General features: G+C 43.6%; 1 protein-coding gene across 1 annotated transcript in view; it reads left to right on the top strand.

Moving 5' to 3' along the window:
- The first annotated feature begins 22,079 nt into the window (after nt 1–22,079).
- Nucleotides 22,080–23,340, top strand: part of LOC139574054 (X-linked interleukin-1 receptor accessory protein-like 2) — a 325,366-nt gene continuing 324,105 nt past the window's right edge. The window contains exon 1 of the mRNA XM_071398191.1: nt 22,080–22,908. The gene's annotated coding sequence lies outside the window, so the exon portion shown is untranslated. The remainder of the gene's footprint in view (nt 22,909–23,340) is intronic.

Consider the following 23,340-nt stretch of genomic DNA (forward strand, 5'->3'; position numbering starts at 1 on the left):
TCAGAGGAAAACGAAAACACCTGCCTCTGATTGAGAGCCATACAAGGTCAATTAAACCTGACACTTAACATAGAACAAACACAGACTGCCCACCCATCTCACGTCCTGACCCACTAAACACAACAATGCAAAAGGAAAACAAGGTCAGGAACGTGACAACGATTTGCATTGATTCTCACAATTGGCACAATTCTATATGTATTGCAATTCAATACTGTGATTTTTTTACAATTTGATGACCCAAACATATTGTTCACCATACAGTATGTCTGAGACAGAGGGACAAGAGAAAGCCATGACAAAACGATTTTTGATCAGTCATGGAAATAAAAGTGCTGAAAACAAATTGGCTCCTTATTTAAAAAGACGATGGTGAATAAGCTGTGAAGGAAAAATACTAGAGTTTTGGAATAGGTACAGCCACATAGCGCAAAAGTAACATTGCAATATTGTCAAAACTATACAATATACAGTATCATCTAAAATAATATCCCGATATGTAACTGTATCGATTATTTCCCCAATCACGTGTGACTTTACTGTATTTTACTTTGATGCATAAATTCATAGCAACTCAGGTCCCTAATTATTGGCAACCTTGATAAAGATGAGCAAAAAATATTATTTGAAATAAATAATACAAATATTGAGCTACGCAAAAATAATAAAGGAAATTATATTATTTCATATTAATGGGTATATGGGTCAACATTTTTGTCACCCGGGGCATCACTATAGATCCGACCAGGAGACCCAAGAGGCGATGCACAATTGGCCCAGCGTCATCTGGGTTAGGGGAGCGTTTGGCCGGCCGAGATGTTCTTGACCCATCGCGCTCTAGCGACTCCTGTGGCGGGCCAGGCGCATGCACGCCTGGCTTCCGGGTTAAGCAAGCAGTGTGTCAAGAAGCAGTGCAGCTTGGCGGGGTTGTGTTTCGGAGGACGCATGGCTCTCGACCTTCGCATCTCACGAGTCCTTATGGGAGTTGCAGCGATAGGACAAGACTAACTACCAATTGGATATCACGAAATTGTGAAGAAAAAGGGGTAAAAAAATGTGTTTCATAATAATAAAATACAAAAATAGTAATAATATTGTCACCACTGTTTTCAGTACTCTAGCACCCTCTGCTCACGAGGATAACAACACTGAGCCTTTTTCTAAAATGTATGTTTTATGAGATTGGAGAACAAATTGGGAGGGATCTTAGACCATTCCTCCATACAGAATCTTTCCAGATCCTTGATATCCTTTGTCTGCTCTTATGGACTGCCCTCTAATTCGAACCACAGGCTTTCAACGGGTTTCAAGTCTGGAGCATGAGATGGCCAATGCAAAATGTTTATTTTGTGGTAAATAAACCATTTCTTTGTGGATGTTGATTAGTTCTTGGTTATTGTATTGCTGGAAGATCCACTTGTTGCCAAATTTCAGCATCCTGGCAGAGTCAACCAGGTTTTTGAATAAAATATCCAGGGAGTTGGTAAAGTTCATGATGCCGTTGACCTGAACAAGGGCCCCAGGACCAATGGAAGAAAAATGGCTCCATAACATCAAAGATCCATCACCATATTTTACTGTAGGTAGGTAGCAGGTACCTACCTACGACTGGTGTGTGTGGCCAAAGAGCTCTATTTTCATGTCACCTGACCATAGTACATGTTCCAATCCAAGTGCCAATGCCATTTATTAAACTAGGCGGTGCTTTGGTCAGATGGGGCTTCCGAGTGACACAGCGGTCTAAGGCATCTCAGTGCTAGAGGCGTCACTAGAGACCCTGGTTTGATTCCCGGCTGTATCACAACCGGCCGTGATTGGGAGTCCCATAGGCTGGCGCACAATTGGTCCAGCATCGTCCAGGTTTGGGTTTGGTCAGGTAGGCCGTCATTGCAAATAAGAATTTTTAATTCTTACGACTGAAATCCCGTTAACGGGATCGATTTGACAACAGCCAGTGAAAGTGCAGGGCGCCAAATTCAAACAAAAGAAATCCCATAATTAAAATTACTCAAACATACAAGTATTATACACCATTTTAAAGATAAACTTGTTGTTATTCCCACCACAGTGTCCGATTTCAAAAGTGTCTGATCTTCATCGGAATGCACTCCCAGGAATCCCAGTTCCACAATAAATGTTTGTTTTGTTCGATAAAGTCCAAATACCTCCTTTTTGTTCGCGCGTTTAGTTCACAAATCCAAATTCATGAGGCGCAGGCACTTAGTCCAGACGAAAAGTCAAAAAGTTCCATTACAGTTCGTAGAAACATGTCAAACGATGTATAGAATCAATCTTTAGGATGTTTTTATCATAAATCTTCAATAATATTCAAACCGGACAATTCCTTTGTCTTTAGAAATGAAAAGGAACGCAGCTCACTCTCACGGCCGCGCACATGACTTAGCTCATGGAATTCTGCCAGACCTCTTAGTCAAACAGCTCTTATTCGCTCCCCCTTCACAGTAGAAGCCTGAAACAAGGTTCTAAAGACTGTTGACATCTAGTGGAAGCCGTAGGAAGTGCAATATGACCAATATCCTATTGTATCTTTGATAGGCAATGAGTTGAAAACCAACAAACCTCAGATTTCCCACTTCCTGGTTGGATTTTTCTCTCAGGTTTTTGCCTGCCATATGAGTTGTGTTATACTCACATACACCATTCAAACAGTTTTAGAAACTTCAGATTGTTTTCTATCCAAATCTAATCTAATAATATGCATATCTTAGCTTCTGGGACTGAGTAGCAGGCAGTTTACTCTGGGCACCTTATTCATCCAAGCTACTCAATACTGACCCCCAGCCATAAGAAGTTAACTGACTTTCCTAGTTTAATTAAGGTAAAAAGTATATAATAATAAAGATGACATAAAAATAGAGCTCTTTAGCCAGGCACACCAGTGTGCTAGACTATTGAAAACAGGAGGAACATAGAATTTCCTAAAATTTTTTGTTTACAATATAGCTGTCACGACTTCCGCCAAGGTTGGTCCCCCTACTTGTTCGGACGGCGTTCAGCGGTCTAAGTCGCCGACCTTCTAGCCATCGCTGATCCTCTTTTCATTTTCCTTTGGTTTTGTCTTGTCTTGTATCACACCTGTTTCCAACCCCATTCACTATATGTTGTGTATTTAACCCTCTGTTCCCCCTCATTGTCCTTGTCAGTGATTGTTTGTTTGTAAGCTATGTGCAAGATATGTTCTGGTGTGCGACGGGTTTTGTACCCACTTGTATGATTTTGGTCTTCGGAGTTTTTGAGCACTTATTAAACTGCTCCATTTTATACCAAGTTTGATCTCCTGCGCCTGACTTCCCTGCCACCAGCACACACCCTTACAATAGCTCAGTATTTGTATTATTTATTTGTGTATATTTTGCACATCTTTATCAAGGGTTCCAATAATTATTGACCTGATTGTATTTTTGATCATTGACAACCCATCCCTTTGTATCGGCTAAAATACATAAATTAGCCAGTTACAACATTTTAAAAAAAGAATACAGCCTATGTATAACGTAGCCTACTGTATTCAGGTTACATATTTTTTTGTGGCAAATAAAGGTTATCCTAGCCAAGCACTTCTTGGAACATGCCCAATAAAACTCCTGGGAGCGTAAGGTCCTCCCTTATTGCCCATGAAGCAGTTTTATCACAGTAGCATTTGACTCATATGACAGCTTTATTGTCGAAATGAATCCCTGAATGGGCGGTACAGAGTGGATTAAGTCCTATCTCAGTCGCAGAGACTGTCTTGCATGTGGAGGAGCTTATACACGTTTCAGGAGCAGAGAGAGAGAGCGTGAAGGAGGTAGATGGAGAGTGAGAGCGGAAGAGAGGGGGGGGGTGGAGAGAAAGAGAGGGGGAGGGATGAGAGAGAGCGAGAGGTTGGATAGAGAGAGAAATCTGGCACTGTGAAAAGCACGTGTATCACCCCCTCAGCAGGCAACGGGGTTGTGGGATGGGCACCAGAGAGAGGAAGAGCGAGAGAGTGCGAGAACGTGAGAGAGCGCAAGCACAGGGCTTGCTCAGCAGACATGGGTCTTGTTCAGCCCTGAGGAGTCGAGGCTTTTGTGTGAGCCAGAGTATTTCTAAGGTCTGATGCATGCCCATGATCTTAGTCATCAGAGGTGTGTATTAAAATCAAATCAAATTGTATTTGTCACCAGTGCCGATTTTAGCATGTAAATGTTGTTGGGTGAATCTCCCCACCACATTTTTTGATGCATGCCAGCAAAGCCACTACATAACACAACACTAAACAATACATTCATTGCACTATAATGGTGACAAACGGTGCCCAGAAACTGTTAGGGCCTACATAAAGCTGTCCCAACAGCAGAGCTTTCTTTTCAGCAGTGAATCCTTACAACTGCTACACCTGGCTATCAGCAGAGCCTTGTCTGACAACCAAACAGTTCATTCAGCCTCATTTACTGCCTTTTAAAAAACAGTTGATATGGCTGACTTTCTTAAACAAATGTGGGTTCTTCTGACAATTGAGATGTACAAACTATTGCATAAGGTGATGACGAGGGGATAAGAGGCAATCCGTCATTTCGATTAAGACAATGAGTGAGCTAGGACGGATGTAGTCAATATAACTATTTGTTTAGCACTTTTGAAATGTACAGCGACAGAATTCAGATCATGGGCCGTTCTTACACTATTCTCCCTGTACACCAAGTCAGAACCGTAGGATAAATAAAGGGGGTGTGTACTGTAAGCAGACAATGAAAGCTCTTACAATATTCAATGATGACATTTCTCTTAAACAGGCTATAGGCTACATGCGCACCACCAACAGATAAACGTTTACTACACAACATACACTTAGTATTGCTTTCTTAGCTAAAGTATACATACAGTATCTCCCTGGTATATTACATCATTAACGCAGCACCATACAAGACATTTTTTAACTCGCCTTGTTGTGCAGTGACTACTTGAACAGGAAGGTGGAGCGACTGTCCTTCGTGGACAAATTTTGTCATCAAACTGTCATCAAAGTCCGACATTCTCTGGATTTATGGTGCTTTCAAAACAACTGGGAACTGAAAAAACAAGGTTGAATCATGACGTCAGTGATCTTCAGGTCGGAGCTCTAGAAAGAGGCCTGAGTTCCCGACTTGGAATTCCGAGTTGGATGACTGTTCAAAACCTATTTTCCCAGTCGGATCTCGTTTTTTTCAGAGTTCGCAGTTGTCTTGAACTCATTGAAGTCTGAGATTTCCCAGTTCCGAGTTTCCAGTTGTTTTGAACGCGGCAGAAGTCCTGCTGGATTGACAGCATGGCCAATGTTGAATGTTTATCCTTTAAGCTTGGAAAAGAGACCCTTAAACCCAGACATGGACCACACACCCACTCCACTGAATAGGAGGCTAGTGATTGCTTTGCAAGGCTTGCAGTTAGCCACTGATTCCTTCCAAACCCCTCATTGTTGAATTTGTGATTTTCAACTTTTTGTGTAATGTATATGTCCAATGGCCGATGAGCACTGATACGTTTCATCTGTAATTTCCCTTCATTTGACAATGATTGAAAAGGAATTGCCAGTAGATTGTCAAATTGATTCATGATGACTGCTAGCTTGCTAGCTAAGTTTTTGAAAGTATGATGTTGACATGATCAGTCCAATCAAAGCTACGGTAGATATAGCGTGATTTGACATCCTTTTATTTGTGGCCAATGACCTTGAGACTTCTTGGATCAGCACTTCTAATGTAACTATATGGCAGCACCCAAGGGGCTTGAATTTTTAAGCTCTCCCAAAAGGTTTTGCGGTGACGTAGTGTGACAGAACACTGAGCCAATCACAGCACAACTAGAGAACATTACCAACCCCTACGCTCCGCATTTTCCACTGGCTGCCCCACTACTACAGAAAGCACTGAGCTAGGCTGAAACACATGCATTTTGGAGCTACCTTACTCAAGAAAGCAAAAAATGGATTGGGCTGGACATGCCGAGAGATGAGTTCGGATTGGTCTGCCATGTGGCATGCTTCTGTCTATGACATGAGCTGGTCAGTATGTGTAGGTAATCCTTTCTAAAGCTGCTTTTTTGAAAGATATTACAAAGAACTGCATAAGTGTTGCTAATGCTCTCCATTTTCTGGAGGACCGAGTTTTGAAATCAGTAGAATACCCGGTGGAAGCAGAGTATGATAGCTAAGGAGATGGAGAAAATTCTGGTGTTTGATTGTAAATAATGCAGAGGGAGTCAAAAAGAAAACACACAGAGGAAGGCTGTTGTATAAAACCCCTGTCTCCAGATTACATCTTCAAACTATGGGCAACCATGGCATCCGTGACAGAGAGAGAGAAGCATTCATCCACGAATACAGGTAAGAGAGTCTAACTAGCTACATTCAGAGCCATTTGCATTGCTAGTTATAGCCTAAAGTCAGCTAGCTAGCTAACATTGAACCTAGCTTGTTGGTTAGCTTTAGCTACCTGTAGATCATGCAAGGTAGTAATGTTATGAGTTGGGATTATGGTTCATTGTTTAGCTAGCTAGCTACCTACATGTCTAAACAAAATAACTATTTTATTTGATATAGTGTGTGTTTACCAGAGACGGTAATGTGAAGAACAACATGACCTGCTCCCAAGTCAAATTAGGATATAACATTTGGCCAACAAGACAGTGTCCAAGTAAAAAAAAAGATTTGTCACACTCACAAGCGTAAGCTATTTTCTGTAATTAGCTCGCCATTAACTTGAAAAACAATGATCTTGTTGTGAGTTTATATTCCTGTAATAATGAATACAAATTAGCTAAAGTTGTTGTCAGGTATATGATATGGTAATTATTTGAACTGGCTAGCCAGCTAACTTGACATTAGCTAGCTAGCTAACAAGCTACAAACTAACCAAACATTGTTTAGAAAGTTGGTTTTAGTTGCCTTGTTTGCTAGATTGACAATACTAAATTAATTTTTAAACCCATGGGTTTATTGTTGTTCAAATACACCAGTTAGGCAATTTTTGGACCACCAGACTGCTGATGTCATGCAGCCTGTTATTTATGTGTTTATAAATAAATAAATATGTTGATGTCACTGCGACAACTGTCTACAGACATGTTGATAAACAAGCCTTTAGTCTTGAAATCCTTGGTTGTATAGTACACTACCATAGTCACTCTGTATAGCTCATGGCCTCACATGTGAAGCCTTAAAGAGATGGGTGGGGCTAAGGCTTAAGAGGGTGTGAACAATGCTGAATGGGTGTAGACAAAGATGAGCTCTACAGTAGGTGTACCAAAACATTAAAGGGCCATTTTCTCAAAAGTCAGGTTACAAATTTATCAACTTTCAAAGCAGAATTACTTCCCCATTGTTCCTCAACTGTAGTGTATGATATACAATTTTCTAGCTCTGTCTCTACTTTTTCCAATGTAAAAAACACAATTTCCAATTTTGTTATATAAGACCTTTTTGAGCCGGTCGGTCACACATGCAGAAAACGTAAAGGGGTGCGAATACTTTCTACACTGTATTTCTGATCAATTTAATGTTATTTTAATGGACAAAAAATGTGCTTTTCTTTCAAAGACAAGGACATTTCTAAGTGACCCCAAACTTCTGTCCTGTATTGTTGTGTATGTGACCGACTGGCTCAAATCGGTCTTATGTAGCAAAAAAAAAAAAATCATTGGGGGGGGATAAAAGTAGAGACTCAGAGCTACAAAATGGTATATCATACACTGTATTTTTGAGGAACAATTGGAAAGTAATTTTGCTATGAAAGTTGATAAACTTGTAAACTCACTTTTGAGAAAAGGGCCTTTGAATGTTTTGATTCCTACTGGAGATACTGGAGTATTAAATTGTCATACTTGAGAAAAAGTATAAATAATTTCAAATTCCTTATATTAAACCAGACGGCACAATTTTTTAATTGTTGTTTTATTGCCGGATAGCCGACACATAATTTATAGACGAAGCCTTTGTGTTTAGTGAGTCTGCCAGATTAGATGCAGTAGGGATGACCAGGGATGTTCTCTTGATAAGTGTGGACAATTTTCCTGTCAAAATGTAACGAGTACTTTTGGGTGTCAGGGAAAATGTATGGAGTAAAAAGTACATTATTTTCTTCAGAAATGTCATGAAGTAAAAGTAAAAGTTGCCAAAAATATAAATAGTAAAGTAATGTACAGATACCCCCAAAAATACTTAAATAGTACTTTAAAGTATTTTTACTGAAGTACTTTACACCACTGCCCAAATGCCTTCATACCAGTACATTAACATACTTGATATACTGTTACAGTTAAGGCCATGCAACCTGAGTTGAAACCTGAGTGAGGTGCACATGTACAGTACATAAACAGATGCATGCGCCATATATTTATGTGGTGGACGCTTGATACGGTCACATGATATTGTTGTGGTATGTCACAAAATCATGTTACGACCATACATATCAATATTAATTTTATATATCAATATTTTGCTAACTCTTGCTAAGTGGATGGTTCTCTACAGAAGGTGTAAACGGTACAGCCAAATGGTTACTTGCATAGTAGCAATATCAGAAATAGATAGTGTCAATATAAATAAAATATACAGTATATATATATATCAATATAACTATAGTGATAGACGAGGTAAGTTATATGCATACAATCAGGGGTAAAGTGGATGAGCAGCAGGATAACAAAAAAAATTGTAGCAGCACTGTATGGCACGTGTGTTAAAAGAGTCATTTGAATCGAGGCACTGCAGATAGTGCTGATAACTGGTCTGTCCGAACCAGTTATTGTCTAGCTGTGTCCAGTCCAGGTGGTGCTTGTCTAGGCAAACCATCTATGGGAGGAAGGATGTCAGCGTTGCGCAGCAGCTGAAACCTGGTCCCGACAGTCCGAACGCTCCTTGGCGACAACAACACCAGGTTTCAGAGCATCGAAGCTGTAAAACAGGGAATAGCAACAAACAAAAAAATCTGAAGATATTACAACGTTGCACAACATCAATTCACCTCTCAAGTTTAGATAAGAAGAATAACCTCGTACAATGCGATTAAAATTATTTTCACCTGAAGTGATGGTAATGCTTGATCTGTGGCAGCGGCCTGAAGTACAGCGTCAGGTGTTGTTGCAAGCCATAGCTTTCCACCAGCACCGTATCATCCTCTAGTCCAACCAGCGGTGGGATGTTGACCCCTGTCACAGTGCTGTCCTTCACAACACCAGCAATTTCAGACAAAGTGTTCACACTGGTCTTTCTGAAGCTCTGCTTGATGAGGCCGAAGCACCAGTCGGGGGCAAACTTGCTGTGGCCTGTGATCAGGACGTGAAGGTCCAGACTGTTTGCTGGTGCAGTAGGGGCCCCCAGAGACAGAAATAATATGAGATCAATAAAAGTAGTGCCAATCATGGTGGAGATCAATTAAATAATCAAAACATGTTTATGCTTTACATACCAAGTGTTGTCATCGAGTACTTGTAGAGACGCCACACTACTGCTTTTGTCACACGGGAGGGTAGCAGCTTCCCACCAAAGTGTTTGTGTCCTGGGTGGCGTCTTGGTAATACTATTGCATGATCCTCGGCGTAGTTGTTGATGAAGTTCACCACTCGCTGCAAGTCCTCATACTTCAGGTGTAATCTTTGCTTGCTTTGGCCAGCTCTCTTTTTAATGGTAGGCATTAGAACATTCTCCTTGTATGACTGGTGGAGGAGAGCCAGGCGTGTTCTACTGATGCCGAAAGACAAATTCCAGATAAATATTTTTGAGTTATTATACAATAGATGCGAAATGGAATTCTGAGATATCACCACACAGTTCATACACGTAATGTTAGCTAGCTAGCCAGCCATCTAACGTCAGCTAATGTTATCTAGCTAACAGCAACCTTTAACTTGTTTTGTTTAGATGTGTAGCTAGCTAAATAATGAACCATAATCCCAAACCATAGAGTACTAGCAATACAAGCCGATTGTCATATCTAGCTAAAGTTAACCAAATAAGTTCAATGCTAGCTAGTTAACGTTAGGCTATAATGGGAAATGGCATTCTAAGAAAACATCCCTACCGTTACACATAGTTCATACATGTTGATCGCCGTTTCTTCCCCATCTCTGTCATCAGAAGACTACCAGCTGCAAGCAATTGGCTTACCTTGTGGCCCTTTGATATTTCTGTTGACAAAAACCATGAGCTATTTTGCTAGCCAGTAAACTGAAACTCACACAAACACTGCTTCAACCCTCTTTCTAGCATGCTAGCTCAACACAAACAGCTGCTACAAACTTTCTCAACAAATGAACAACCACACTACCGAACCATACCAGTTCACAACCACTCGGACTACAACCACAAATGCTAACATGTATTAACATTTATGCCAGACGAGCTCTCATATGTTGCGAAAGCAATATTGTTGCATTCGCTTTGTCTATGGGTCCTAGGCCTAGTTACATGGTCTATAACCTGAATGAATGTGTGCATTTATGTGAGAAATCAGAGTATGCGCTTAGGTGTTGAATGTACATGTGCCCAGGGAGACAGCAACCTTACTTGGTCCAGGGCAAGCTCTGTCTCTCTCGACCTCTTGGTCGGCCAGTCTCAGATGGTGACAAAACATGAATATGCACAAAAACTAAAAATACCAAAGGCAAACCCAAACTAAGTTGGGACACTGACTGACACCTTAGCAGCATCTGAAGTGCTTATCAATCGGCCTCAGCATCTGGACAAGGTTAATGATGCCCCTGGGGGAATGGAGTGTGGAAGTGGTGTGTCCAAATGGGTATTTTTATCGAAGTTCAAATAGTTAATTATACACTTGAGTGTGCAATGCATGCTTTTTCCATGACATAAACTGACCAGGCCTCCCGAGTGCCTCAGTGGTCTAAGGCACTGCACCGCAGTGCTAGCTGTGCCACTAGAGATCCTGATTTGAGTCCATGTTCTGTCGCAGCCGCCCGCGCCCGGGAGATCCATGGGGTGGCGCACAATTGGCCCAGCGTCGTCCGTGTTAGCTGAGGGTTTGGCCGGCAGGGATGTTCTTGTCCCATTGCGCTCTAGCGACTCCTGTGGTGGGCATGCGCAATGCACGTTGACACGTGTACAGGGGGAGTAACTGCAGGTCAAGAAGACACCGGATGAACACCAGAGGGCGTAGCAGGAGCAGATGTGACACAGTGTATGTTTCTATCAATATTATCCATGCATCAAGACACAGGAAATTGATTACTTTTGAATAATAATACATTTAATTTAATATGTCATCTAAGTTAAATTATGTAATCCGTTTCTGTTTCTGTTGGTGTGTTGGTGTTACGTGTCCCTACGAGGAGTGCGATCCCAGTATAAATGAAAATATGGGGATAAAAACGGCGGCGATGAAAAGCCAGTTAAATGGATTTTCTCTCAATTGTGGCAATATATCCTCCTCTGTGTATAACGTTGACACAAAATGTCCTTTTTTTGCCATCCAAGTATTCATGGTGAGGCTCGTTTTTGTGAAGACAATAATCCTATTTTTATTTGGTGGATGAGGTTCGTTTCACTAGGAATATGCTTATTGTGGTGGGCAGAAATGCATATACCTGTTATGAAACTTCTGAGATCAGCCACAGAGGAGAGCAATATGATCTCACTGCAACAACAAAAAACAGATGACATTTTACACTAAAACATATGGAGTATGTATGTAAGATGGTATAGGTTCTTTCAAGATCACAGGGTCAAACTATACTGTTACTGTATTGTTACTGTACATTTGCAGTCCACTTTGAATTGGAATGAGAGACCTACAAACACTGAGGTTCATGGTCTCCTGACACAGTGTGAAGTGCAGAGATTAGAAACGAGACAAATGTTGCTTTCAACAAGAAACATCACACATGCTGTCCTTGGGTTCAGAGAGCAAATGAAAATAGACATGGAGATAGTGGGAGGTGAGGAAGCCAGTGAACTCCAGTGAAATAGGGCTACAATGACATCCCTGTGTACTTGTGTACTATAGAGAAATAACCCATCAGGCTGGTGAATGATATATATCTTGCCTTTGTTACTACGTCAAAGAAAAGATGAGCTAGCCGATTGATATCTGCATGAATTAATATGATACAGGCAGAGGTGACAATCTGTTGTTATGACAGAAAAACAGAAAAACTCTTTACCACACTACTAGAATCCACTGACTGACTTGAGAGCAGTGGGTGGAGGTGAGTTCTAATGATGTGAAGTAATTTCCATAGAGTGCCCTTACTGCCTGGTACAGCATCCAGTGGCCACTGTAAGTCTGCTTACGTGCTGTGCTGCATCCAGCACCAGTGAGATGGGCTCCACAGGAGAGTACACACACTTTAAAGTGAAGGTGTATTTATATTTCCTGTTCAGTTTCATACAGCTAGTGTTCATAGTTTTCATTATATATGGCCTGAGATTTATTTGAGATTTATTTGGGTAATGCAAATTAATTACTTAAAAATCATACAATGTGATTTTCTGGATTTTTGTTTTAGTTTTCGTCTCTCACAGTTGAAGTGTACCTATGATAAAAAATTACAGACTTCTACATGCTTTGTAAGTAGGTGTAACGGTCCTGACCTGTTTTATGTTGTTTTTGTATGTGTTTAGGTCAGGGCATGTGTTTTGGGTGGGCAGTCTATGTTATCTGTTTCTATGTTGGTTGTGGTTGCCTGGTATGGCTCTTAATTAGAGGCAGGTGTTTTGCGTTCTCCTCTAATTAAGAGTCATATTTAGGTAGGGTGTTCTCACTGTTTGTTTGTGGGTGATTGTCTTCCGTATCTGTGTTATGTCTTGCACCATACGGGACTGTTCGTTTCGTTTCGATGTAGTCTGTTTCCTGTCCGTAAGTGTTACGTTTAGTTATGTAAGTTTATGTTCAGGTTTCGTCTACGTCGTTTTCTTGTTTTGTATTTTTGAAAGTGTTTTGTTTTTTCGTGTTGCCATCGTCGTGTTAAATAAAAGATGGCTTATTTCCCTAATGCTGCATTTTGGTCTGATGATCCTTCTCTCCTCTCCTCGTCCGAGGATGAGGAGAGCGACAGCCATTACAGAATCACCCACCACGCTAAGACCAAGCGGCAAGGGAATGCTCAACAGAGCAACAAGGACTCCTGGACTTGGGAGGAGATCCTGGATGGTAGAGGACCTTGGGCTCAGCCAGGGGAATATCGCCGTTCCAAGGAGGAGTTGGAAGCAGCGAAGGCTGAGAGGCGCTGGTATGAGGAGGCAGCGCGGCGACGCGGTTGGGAGCCCGTGAGTCAGACCCAAAAATTTCTTGGGGGGGGGCACACGAGGAGTGTGGCAAAGCCGGGTAGGATACCTGAGCCAACTCCCCGTGCTTACCGTGGAGGTAGAAGGCGTCGTACTGGTAAGACACCGTGTTATGCGGTAAAGCGCACGGTGTCCCCAGTACGCGTGCTTAGCCCAGTGCGGGCTATTCCACCTTGCCGCACTGGGAGGGCTAGGTTGGGCATCGAGCCGGATGTCATGAAGCCGGCCCAACGTATCTGGCCTCCAGTACGTCTCCTCGGGCCGGCGTACATGGCACCAGCCTTACAGGTGGTGTCCCCGGTTCGCCTGCATAGCCCAGTGCGGGCTATTCCACCTCGCCGCACTGGCAGGGCTACGGGGATCATTCAACCTGGTAGGGTTGGGGAGGCTCGGTGCTCAAGAGCACGTGTCCTCCTTCACGGTCCGGTAGACCCGGTGCCACCTCCATGTACCAGTCCTCCGGTGGCAGCCCCCCGTACCAGGCTGTCTCTCCGGGTTCTCTCTCCTGCTGTTTCCTCCTCTCCAGCGCAGCCAGTGCCTAGACCACGCACCAGGCTGTCTCTCCTTCTCCTCCCTACAGAGCCGTCCTGCCATGACCAGCCAGAGCTGTCCTGCCATGATCAGCCAGAGCCGTCCTGCCATGACCAGCCAGAGCCGTCCTGCCATGACCAGCCAGAGCCGTCCTGCCATGACCAGCCAGAGCCGTCCTGCCATGACCTGCCAGAGCCGTCCTGCTATGACCTGCCAGAGCCGTCCTGCTATGACCTGCCAGAGCCGTCCTGCTATGACCTGCCAGAGCCGTCCAGCCGGGACCTGCCAGAGCTGTCCAGCCGGGACCTGCCAGAGCCGTCCAGCCGGGACCTGCCAGAGCCGTCCAGCCGGGACCTGCCAGAGCCGTCCAGCCGGGACCTGCCAGAGCCGTCCAGCCGGGACCTGCCAGAGCCGTCCAGCCGGGACCTGCCAGAGCCGTCCAGCCGGGACCTGCCAGAGTCCGTCCAGCCGGGACCTGCCAGAGTCCGTCCAGCCGGGACCTACCAGAGTCCCTCAGCCGGGACCTGCCAGAGTCCCTCAGCCGGGACCTGCCAGAGTCCCTCAGCCGGGACCTGCCAGAGTCCCTCAGCCGGGATCTGCCAGAGTCCCTCAGCCGGGATCTGCCAGAGTCCCTCAGCCGGGATCTGCCAGAGTCCCTCAGCCGGGATCTGCCCATTGTCCAGTGCCCTCATGTCCCGGTGATGCCCCTTGTCCAGATGCTGCCCCTCAGCCCGGTGATGCCCCTTGTCCCAGAGCTGCCCCTCAGTCCGGGATGCTGCCCCTTATCCCGAGTGCCCTCAGCCCGGTGCGATCCTTGCCAGATGCTGCCCCTCAGCCCGGTGACCTGCCCCTTGTCCCGGTGCTGCCCCTTGTCCCGGTGCTGCCCCTTGTCCCGGTGCTGCCCCTTGTCCCGGTGCTGCCCCTTATCCCGGTGCTGCCCCTTGTCCCGGTGCTGCCCCTTATCCCGGTGCTGGTCCTTATCCCGGTGCTGCCCCTTGTCCCGGTGCTGCCCCTTGTCCCGGTGCTGCCCCTTGTCCCGGTGCTGCCCCTTGTCCCGGTGCTGCCCCTTGTCCCGGTGCTGCCCCTTGTCCCGGTGCTGCCCCTTGTCCCGGTGCTGCCCCTTGTCCCGGTGCTGCCCCTTGTCCCGGTGCTGCCCCTTGTCCCGGTGCTGCCCCTTGTCCCGGTGCTGCCCCTTGTCCCGGTGCTGCCCCTTGTCCCGGTGCTGCCCCTTCTCCCGGTGCTGCCCCTTCTCCCGGTGCTGGCCGTTCATTTAGGGGATGTTTGTTTTAGGGTGGTCATTGGGAGGGGAAGACAGAAGCGGGGAGTGACTATGGTGGTGTGGGGACAGCGTCCAGAGCCGGAGCCACCACCGTGGTCAACTGCCCACCCAGACCCTCCCCTGGACTTTGTGCTGGTGCGCCCGGCGTTCGCACCTTGAGGGGGGGGTTCTGTAACGGTCCTGACCTGTTTTATGTTGTTTTTGTATGTGTTTAGGTCAGGGCATGTGTTTTGGGTGGGCAGTCTATGTTATCTGTTTCTATGTTGGTTGTGGTAGCCTGGTATGGCTCTTAATTAGAGGCAGGTGTTTTGCGTTCTCCTCTAATTAAGAGTCATATTTAGGTAGGGTGTTCTCACTGTTTGTTTGTGGGTGATTGTCTTCCGTATCTGTGTTATGTCTTGCACCATACGGGACTGTTCGGTTGTTCGTTTCGTTTCGATGTAGTCTGTTTCCTGTCCGTAAGTGTTACGTTTATGTTCAGGTTTCGTCTACGTCGTTTTCTTGTTTTGTATTTTTGAAAGTGTTTTGTTTTTTCGTGTTGCCATCGTCGTGTTAAATAAAAGATGGCTTATTTCCCTAATGCTGCATTTTGGTCTGATGATCCTTCTCTCCTCTCCTCGTCCGAGGATGAGGAGAGCGACAGCCATTACAGTAGGAAAACCTGCAAAGTCGGCAGTGTTTCAAATACTTGTTCTCCCCACTGTAGGTCCTGGGTGGCAGGAAGCCTGGCTCCAGTGATGTATTGGGCTGTACTCCTGAGGGGGAAAAGGTGTTGTCATGCCCTCTTCACGACTGTCTTGGTGTGTTTGGACCAGGACAGTTTGTTGGTGATATAGACACCATGGAACTTGAAATGCTCGACCCGCTATAACATCAAATTGATCAGAAATACAGTGTATACATTGTTAATTGTTGTGTCTTTACTATGAATGAAGTGATATATGACATGCTATTTTATCAAATTATTTCTCTGTAATTAATATTACCTGATTAAACTAATCATGTAAATAATTTAATTAACTACGAAGTCGGGGCACCAAGGAAGAATGTTTATAGAGCTGTTGTCTTCCGAATAAACTCTTAAAGACCTGGTAATCTTTTATATCAATAGCAGTCAATTATTAATCGTCACCTTATTCAGTCTCATCTGAATGTCGTAAAACTATTGGTTATCTTCACGAACCCTGGCTAACAAGTTGAATCAGTAATACAACATTTTGTTTAATTATTTATTTACTAAATAACTAAATAATCACACAGAATTACATATACACAGGGTGGATCATACATTGATTACTAATTATGTCATAAAAGAAAACGTCCCTAGCGGACGAAACCGATATGACGGCTGGTTACACAAAGAAAGGGGGTTAGGTTTGAATGAAAGTGCGGCAAGACTGAGGAGCAAAAGGATTGGGTCTCTATCGGACCTTATGAAGCTATGCTATCGTAAATACAGAATCATATGCATTCTAAATAACCACCCACTCGGAAAAGGAAAATGCAAGAAATATATTTACTCTGAGCTGTACTTCGATAGATTGGTCAAAGATGGAAGGCTGGGTTTCCCAGCAGAGATCTCCCTTGTCCTTTGAAGAATATTTCTGGCGGATATGTTGTAGTACCCTGTCGTTCTAAAGAGATTGTTCGTCCTTTCCTAGGCCACGCACGTTTACAGCTGCTGCTGATAACTCGACGTCTAGGATGTATCACTTCATAGTGAATAAGAGTTCAAAGTTCATACCAAGTTGCCATACTATAAACTGTATGCTATATTCTGGCTGGTGTAGTCACATTCATCCTTCCAGCGTGGCGATCGTCACCTCCACGTTGAAATTTGCCCTTCTAAACGTATGGACATCAGCCCTCACGTCATCGGGAACACAATGTTAATTTCAACCATTCGCAACTAAAATTACATTTCATATTTTCACAAATAGTTCCATATTTAAACATTTAAATTGCACAACAATTCCATGTGAATCTGAACTAGAATGTGTGGACTTTCCAAGATACAGTTTATGTCGTCCTATCATCAGTAATAATGTCTCAGGCGACAACTGATCTGACATCATGTTCTTTAAGCACCAACAGATATTTTCAACTGGTTGGATTACATGAAGATTGTTCTTTTCCCCAACCTTTTGATGTTACAATACTCTCTCTATGTTAACAAAGGGCTTTCCAATAGTCCATTCTGTGGAGTGGAGAGAAAAAGGTGGAAAGGTATTTAGGGGAAGTCATAAACCTCCCCCAACAGGACAACGTCATGACATAATGTTGTAAATGACTATTGTAGCTGGAAACGGATGATTTTTTATGGAATATCTACATAGGCGTACAGAGGCGCATTATTAGCAACCATCAGTCGTGTGTTCCAATAGCACGTTGTGTTAGCTAATCCAATTTATTATTTTAAAAGGCTAATTGATCATTAGAAAACCCTTTTGCAATTATGTTAGCACAGCTGAAAACTGTTGTCCTAATTAAAGAAGCAATAAAACTGGCCATCTTTAGACTAGTTGAGTATCTGGAGCATCAGCATTTGTGGGTTCGATTACAGGCTCAAAATGGCCAGAAACAAAGTAAATTCTTCTGAAACTCGTCAGTCTGTTCTTGTACTGAGAAATGAAGGCTATTCCATGCAAGAAATTGCCAAGAAACTGAAGATCTCGTACATCGCTGTGTACTGCTCCCTTCACAGAACAGCCCCACCTGCCCTGAATGACAGGTTGCCACTGGTTACAGCCTTATTCTAAAATGGAATCATTTGTTTTGTTTCTCATCCATCAGGAAGGAGATGTGTTCTGTCTCCTAGAGATGAACGTACTTTGGTGCGAAAAGTGCAAATCAATCCCAGAACAACAGAAAAGGACCTTGTGAAGATGCTGGGGGAAACACGTGCAAAAGTATCTATGTCCACAGTAAAACGAGTCCTGTATCGACATAACCTGAAAGGCCGCTCAGCAAGGAAGACGCCACTGCTCCAGAACCGCCATAAAAGAAGCCAGACTATGGTTTGCAACTGCACATGGGGACAAAGATCGTACTTTTTGGAGAAATGTCCTCTGGTCTGTTGAAACAAAAATAGAACTGTTTGGCCATAATGACCATCGTTATGTTAGGAGGAAAAAGGGGGAGGCTTGCAAGCCAAAGAACACCTTCCCAACCGTGAAGCACAGGGGTGGCAGTATCATGTTGTGGGGGGTGCTTTGCTGCAGGAGGGACTGGTGCACTTCACAAAATAGATGGCATCATGGAGGTAGGAAAATTATGTGGATATATTGAAGCAACATCTCAAGAAATGAGTCAGGAAGTTTAAGCTTGGTCACAAAGGGATCTTCCAAATGGACAATGACCCCAAGCATACTTCCAAAGTTGTGGCAAAATGGCTTAAGGACAACAAAGTCAAGGTATTGGAGTGGCCATCAGAAAGTCCTGACCTCAATCCTATAGAAAATTTGTGGGCAGAACTGAAAAATGGTGTGCGTGCGAGGAGGCTTACAAACCTGACTCAGTTACACCAGCTCTGTCAGGAGGAATGGGCCAAAATTCACCCAACTTATTGTGGGAAGCTTGTGGAAGTCTACCCGAAATGTTTGACCCAAATAAAACTATTTAAAGGCAATTCTACCAAATACTAATTGAGTGTATGTAAACTTCTGACCCACTGGAAATGTGATAAAATAAATAAAAGCTGAAATAAATCATTCTCTCTACTATTATTCTGACATTTCACATTCTTAAAATAAAGTGGTGATCCCAACTGACCTAAGACAGGGAATTTTTACTAGGATTAAATGTCAGGAATTGTGAAAATCTGAGTTTAAATGTATTTGGCTAAGGTGTATGTAAACTTCCGACTTCAACTGTATATTAAAGGCCTGATTAGTGGAGTGCTGCAGAGATGGTTGTCCTTCTGGAAGGTTCTCCCATCTCCACAGAGGAACTCTAGAGCTCTGTCAGAGTGACCATCAGCTTCTTGGTCACCTCCCTGACAAAGGCCCTTCTCCCCCGATTGTTCAGTTTGGCTGGGCGGCCAGCTCTAGGAAGAGTCTTGGTGGTTCCAAACATCTTCCATTTAAGAATGATGGAGGCCACATTTTTTGGTACCCTTCCTGTGCCTCGACACTTTTCTGTCTCTAAGTTCTACAGACAATTCCTTCAAGCTCATGGTTTGGTTTTTACTCTGACATGCACTGTCAACTGTGGGACTTTATATAGACAGGTGTGGGCCTTTCCAAATCATGCCCAATCAATAGAGTGTACCACAGGTGAACCCCATCAAGTTGTAGAAACATCTCAAGGATGATCAATGGAAGCAGGATGTACCTGAGCTCAATTTAGAGTCTCAAACGTTCAAAGAGCCTTGAATCTTCTGAGGCCTGAGGGATGCGTGAAGTGGAGGAAGATATGGTTATCGACTATACGTGCCAGGGAGAAACAGCTGACCCTTTCTGTAAAAGCTTTTAAAATAACAGTTCTCCAATAGCTTAGTATGGTACTCAGATTCCAAGAAGCAGCAGTTCACCAGCACTCCCTGAAAGAGGTTAATATTCGCATTCTTAAAGGCTCTGCTAACCAGCACAGCTCCTTTTGCGTTTAACACCCAGGAGTTTTCACTACATCTCAAGTTGTGTGTTACCAACATGTCAGTGGTCTGGATGAGTGTGGCACAGCAGAGCAGTCTAGAACCAGTGCCAAGTGATAGAGAGGGTGAGAAGAGAACTGTCTGCCAGTCTTAAACTTCTCATCCTTGCATAAAATATTCCTAATCTGATTTCTTGGTGCTTGTAATGCTGGCACTGTATCAGTATGTTTAATCACTTGGTGACACATGAAAATGGAGGAAATAGATTATTATGGAATATAATCAACACAGCATACAATCAAAGCTACCCTGAATAATGTCCCTCCCCTGAATAATTCAACACTATTTGAATGAGGGGAAACAAGCTATCTACTATCAGCAGTGTCCTTACATGGCTGCTTGTCTAGCTGCAGCCTCTCCCATGGGGAGCCTCCAGGTGATGTCAGGCCAGGCCTCCACACAGCAGTCAGCCTAACATGTCCACCATGACTGTGGCGTCTTCAGCCCTCACTGTAGCCCTCACTGTACTGTACTGTACACACCACTGACAGTGAAATTAGTGTCATAAATATTTCATGATGTGCTTGTCTTAGCCATATTGATTCCAACTGCAGGCAGCAAACTCCCTTTGAAAATCTTTCCCTGGATGCAAGCCTGTCTGCCGCATAGCTGTCAAATCTGACCACACACAGAAACACATACACACACGCACTAGACGAGTGGATAATGGGGTTTTGCAGAGTGCGTGCGTGTGCGTGCATGTGTGTGTGCATGTGTCTGTGTGACCAGATTCATGTAGCCCACCAGCATGATGGTTGTCACTGTTGAATGATTAATCACATAGTGTAGTGTTCGGGGAGGGAAGGCCCTCCCATCGTTCTCCTCTAAATTTAGTTTTACTTCAATGAAAAAGGCCTCCATTTTCACAATCAACAGTGGTCTAGGCCAAGGCTCCTTTCACGAGCTCTTTTTCTCTCCTCAGCAGCAGTGGCTGAAACCAGTTTCAGCTGGACATAAGCTATACGTTTTATTGAGTTGCAATTGGCTGTTACAGATATCAAGCTCACGCAGGTCTCATCACCTCACACATTAAATTAACAGAGGACGGGTCCAGTCGGTAAATACATTTTAATTGCACATATCCGTGGCAGTTATATCAGACCCGACACAGATCGTGCCGCACCACCGTGCCACACCGTGCCTGTCAGCAGGACAGCCAGTCATGTGCAGAGGTGAGAGAGCACTCATACAGCTACCTCTGTACTGTGTACATGACTGCCTCCCTACGCCCACTCTGTGAGATGGGCTTCATGGCTGCGTTTCTGAGTTTCTGTCCATCAGCTTAATGAAAAGGTATTTGTTATGTACTGTTCAACTCTAAGTGTATGTTACCAAAAATATTATGTCTGGATAACAGACAAGCACATGCAGTGCAGTGAAATCAAACTACCCAGTGATCATATAGTTCATCTTTCAGGTAATGTACAGGAAATTCAGTAGAGTCACAGAACATACTACAATGGCATACATACTTTAGATGCGGAACATGCTGGTGAAAATCCTTAAAAACGCTCAAAGTATTTACTTGTGAGTGAAGTTATCTAAAGGTGCAAATTGAGCAAATCTATAGTTTTAGATAAGAAAATCAGACCACACAAACACCTCCTAACTCATTGCATTATTAATTACTTCAACAAAAGAAACCATATCACCATTGTTAGTGAAGAGATCTTCTACATTCAGCCAATGTGGCTCAGCCTACTCTGGAACAGAACTTAATTAATCAAATGTTATGAATTCTTAGAGCATGATCGATAAATCACCAGCTTCACAATGGAGAGATTGTTTCTAAACATTTGAGTTGTAGCTGTAATGGGCCACACTGGCTTGTTGCTCCCACACTGAGCTTTAATGTGATTTGTGTATTGGCAACATTGACATATTAAGTGTATCATCATAATCCTCCATCGTATTTTGGAGTTTACAGTCATATCATTAAGATAGTTGTGCATCACTTTTCCTGATCAGAGACCCTCCCCCCCAAACCCAATGAGTTGTTGACATCATAGAATGTCATAGGCTACATTGTGCACTTTTAATTCATACAAGTCTATGAATGTATGTGCCTTGTGTTCTGTGCAGTGAGGTATGACTGCTATTTAGGTTGAGTCCTAAATCATGTTTTTGGCTTTCCAATTCCAATTCGCTTCCAATTTTCCTTATTGTCTGGTTGCTTTAACTTTCACTTTGTTGTGTCTTCATGATGGGACAATTTTTGTTTTTGTATTATGGTGATATATTGTAGGTCTGTTACAGTGTTAAAACAAAAATCTGTCTTCTCTGGTGTTTTAGGCACGTCATCCCTCACCGCCACAAGGAGGCGATAGGGGGGATATATTTTTCAAAACCAACGCTCCTTAAAATATATTTAGGCATATACTCTTGGTCGAGCCTAATGCTTCAGTAGTCCGTCTAATTTAAAATGCTGTCTTAAAATCAAGAGTTCGAGTTCATCGAATCTTCCCTTGAGTCAATCAACAGCACTTTTCGAGCTATCTGTTTCCCCACAGGCGCGTGGGGCTGAAGAACTGCGTCCTCGCGGAGACAGCCGGCTGTCACTGTCTCTAGATGCGTGTTGAAGGAGCGCGCGGGAGGGGTCTGGAATCGAACTCTTGCTGCGAGAGATCATCATCGATTGCTGGAGTCTGCAAAGGCACTCCATCCAACACAACACAAATCAGATGTGGAGCTTTTCCAATGCAATATGAGTGACTCAACTCATGAGGGGTGAGACAGCACTGGGGAAGGTGTAGAACAGGGGAGGACAGAGAACCGTTTTGCAACCCCTTGGTGTTTACGAGTCCAGGATTCCGGGAAATGGAAGTTATTTTTGGCCATCTAAAGTAGAGCGAATCTTCAGAATTCAGTCGGACAAGGGGGAGGAAGAGCCGAAGTAACTCAGATGAGTTAATTGCAGCCTTCTGTCGACTAATGTTGCCACTCGAACATCCTTGAAATAGTCTGAGGAATCCGTCTTCACGGTGTTTTATTTGGCAGAAGTAAGAAAATACTGTCTTGTGCTCTAACAATTTAATTTCAAACGTTGTGAGCTGTTTTGAACTGGAGAGTCCGTGAATTATGCTCTAATACATTTTGAAAACAAACTCAAACATACTCAGACGAGTGGAAATACTTTATTGAAACCAGCCTCGATTGATAATCTGCTTCTTTTGCACGGATTATCAAAATCAGGTGAGTGCCAACCTGAACCTGAATAATACAAAATGTGCATCTAGGTGTGTGTTATTGCGCGCCCGTGCGCGCGTAATGCTGTAGAAGTTATGAGAATCAGAAAACAGACCATGGAAGTAAAGTGATTGCTCTTGCACGCCCTGTAGATTCCTTATTTAAAAACCTATTGCATTGCGTTGTTAATTTGTAAAAGTGGTCCCAACAGAGATATGGTGATTGTTTCATTTCGTTTTAGCACCACCGCATGCAGGCTGGTGTTGTGTTTGTATGGCGGTGGTGGTGTCGATGCAGGTTGAGGCTGCATGAGGCGGTGGGTTTAATTATTGTGGTCGTTTAACGATAGGGCGCACATCAATCGTTTCACCCAGAGATACGGTCTCCCGGTGAAGCAGGCTGTCTGGCCACATTGATTTATACAATAAAGTAACTCCA

Source organism: Salvelinus alpinus, chromosome 4, assembly GCF_045679555.1.
Source record: "Salvelinus alpinus chromosome 4, SLU_Salpinus.1, whole genome shotgun sequence".
Classification (NCBI taxonomy): domain Eukaryota; kingdom Metazoa; phylum Chordata; class Actinopteri; order Salmoniformes; family Salmonidae; genus Salvelinus; species Salvelinus alpinus.